The sequence below is a fragment of the Triticum dicoccoides genome, chromosome 4B, assembly GCF_002162155.2.
Source record: "Triticum dicoccoides isolate Atlit2015 ecotype Zavitan chromosome 4B, WEW_v2.0, whole genome shotgun sequence".
In the NCBI taxonomy this organism is placed as follows: Eukaryota; Viridiplantae; Streptophyta; class Magnoliopsida; order Poales; family Poaceae; genus Triticum; species Triticum dicoccoides.
The window spans coordinates 267,189,828-267,192,912 of NC_041387.1; positions in this window are offsets into that span (position 1 = coordinate 267,189,828).

The window sequence follows — 3,085 nt, forward strand, 5'->3', positions numbered from 1 at the left end:
CGGGCGCGGCGACGCCACGTGGCAGCGGGCGATTCGTCCGGGCGCGGCGGCGGACGCGTCCGGTCCGATCCGGACGTGTCCGGCGGCGCGGAGAGGGATTCGTCTAGGGTTTCGTCCGGAATTTCGGGGAAGGGGTCTATATATAGAGGTAGAGGGAGCTAGGAGTGTCCAAATGGGGTGCGGTTTTCGCCCACACGATCGTGATCGAACGACCGAGAGCATGGATGGGAGTTAGATGGGTTATTGGGCTGTTTTGGAGGGGTGTTGGGCTGCAACTTAAAAGAGGCCTTAGCGCGAGTGCGGTTAACCGTTGGAGTACCAAACGAGCACCAAATGACCTGAAACTTGACAGGTGGTCTACCGGTGCTATACCAGGGCCACTTGACAAGGCTCGGTCCATTCCAAGAACGTTCAACACCCGCACACGAAAGGAGACAAGAGGGGTGCGCCGGTGCATGTGGGAGTGTCGGATTACGAAACGGTCAACGGGGAAAATGCTCGGATGCATGAGACGAACATGTATGCAAATGAGATGCACATGATGACATGATATGATATGCATGACATGAATAAAATGCAAAACAAAAGACAAAACCCAACCACGGAGGGAAATATCATAACACATAGCCGAAAATGGCAAGAGTTGGAGTTACAAAGATGGAAAGTTACATCCGGGGTGTTACAACACTCCACCACTACAAGAGGATCTCGTCCCGAGATGTAGGACTGAAAGAACTCCGGATATTCGGAACGGAGGTGATCCTCGCGCTCCCAGGTGGCTTCTCGGTCGGAATGGTGTGACCACTTCACTTTCAGGAATTTGATTGACTTGTTGCGAGTCTTGCGCTCGGTTTCTTCAAGAATAGCAACGGGATGCTCATGATAAGAGAGATCTTCTTGGAGGTCGATCTCTTCGAAGTTGATAGTGCGCTCAGGAGTCTTGAAGCACTTGCGAAGCTGTGACACGTGAAACACATCGTGCACGTTTGCAAAGTTGGATGGAAGCTCGAGTTGATAGGCGAGGTCGCCTCTTTTGCCAATGATCTTGAAAGGACCCACGTATCTAGGGGCAAGCTTCCCTTTGATACCGAAGCGACGAGTGCCTTTCATTGGAGAGACGTGGAGGTAGACATGGTCTTCGATTTCAAAAGCCAAGTCACGGTGCTTGCTATCATAGTAATTTTTCTGTCGCGATTGCGCAGCTTTGAGATTCTCACGAATGACTTTGCACATTTCTTCAGCTTCTGTGATCAAGTCGTTGCCAAGAAGTTGGCGTTCACCTGTCTCAGACCAGTTGAGAGGAGTACGGCACTTTCTGCCATAGAGAATTTCGAATGGGGCCTTGCCCGAACTCGCTTGGAAGCTGTTGTTGTAGGAGAACTCGGCATATGGAAGACAATCTTCCCACTTCATACCGAAAGAGATGACACAAGCCCTGAGCATATCTTCAAGGATTTGATTGACTCGCTCGACTTGGCCACTTGTTTGAGGATGGAAAGCTGTGCTGAAACGAATGTTGGAACCCATGGCCGTCTGAAAGGAGTCCCGGAACTTAGAAGTGAAGATGCTTCCACGATCTGAAGATATCAATTGTGGAATGCCGTGAAAGGAGACAATTCTGGAGGTGTATAGCTCTGCCAGCTGAGCTTCTATGATAGATTCTTTGATAGGAAGAAAATGAGCCACTTTGGTAAGCTTGTCAATGACAACGAAGATAGCATCATTTCCACGCTTGGACTTAGGAAAACCAGTCACGAAGTCCATCTCGATATGGTCAAACTTCCATTCCGGAATAGCAAGAGGTTGGAGGAGACCAGCTGGTCGTTGGTGTTCTGCTTTCACTCTTCTGCAGACATCACATTCATTCACGAATTGAGCAATCTCTCGCTTCATTCGAGTCCACCAATACGACTGCTTGAGGTCATGGTACATCTTTGTACTTCCAGGATGAATGGATAGGAGGGAATTGTGTGCCTCATTCATGATGACTTTTCTCAGATCACCCTTTGGAACCACAATTCAATCCTCGAAGAAAAGAGTATCTTTGTCATCCAAGCGATAGCACTTGTATTTAGGAATGCCCTTGTTAATACCACGTTTCACCTTCTTCACCATGGTATCCAGGAGTTGTGCCTCACGAATTTGATCTTCCAAAGTAGGAGAGACTATAAGGTTGGCAAGAAAGCCTTGAGGAACAACTTGAAGATTCAGCTTGCGGAAGGCTTCACAAAGATCTGGTTGAAACAGCTTGAGAATTAGACTGTTGCAATAAGCCTTTCTGCTCAGAGCATCTGCAATCACATTCGCCTTGCCAGGAGTATATTCGATACTCGGATTGTACTCCTGAATCATTTCGACCCATCGAGTTTGCCTGAGGTTAAGGTTGGGTTGAGTGAAGATATACTTGAGGCTCTTGTGATCGGTGAAAATGTCCACTTGCCTTCCCAATAAGAGATGTCTCCATGTTATCAATGCATGGACAACTTCCACCAACTCAAGATCGTGAGTGGGGTAGATCTTTTCGTTGGGCTTCAACTGACGAGAGGTATAGGCCACAACTTTTTTCTCTTGCATCAACACAGCACCGAGACCTTGAAGGGAAGCATCACAGAATACTTCGAATGGCTTGGATTCATCAGGAGGAGTCAAAACAGGAGCTGTGACTAGCTTCTCTTTGAGGGTGTTGAAAGCGACGTCGCACTCAGGCGTCCAGACATACTTGACATGCTTCTGGAGGAGGTTGGAAAGAGGCTTTGCAATCTTTGAGAAGTTCTCAACGAATCTTCGGCAATAGCTTGCAAGACCAAGAAAACTGCGGAGCTGCTTGACATTCTGAGGAGGTTCCCAATTCAGAACTGCAGAAACCTTCGCCGGATTAACAGCAATTCCCTTGGCGGAGATGATGTGGCCAAGGTAAAGAACTTCATCAAGCCAGAACTCACATTTGGAAAACTTCGCATAGAATTGATGCTCTCTGAGCTTGTCGAGCACCAATCGCAAATGTTTGGCAAGATCCTGCTTATTCTTGGAGAAGACCAAAATATCATCGAGATACACCAGAACAAATTCATTGGTGTAGGGGTTG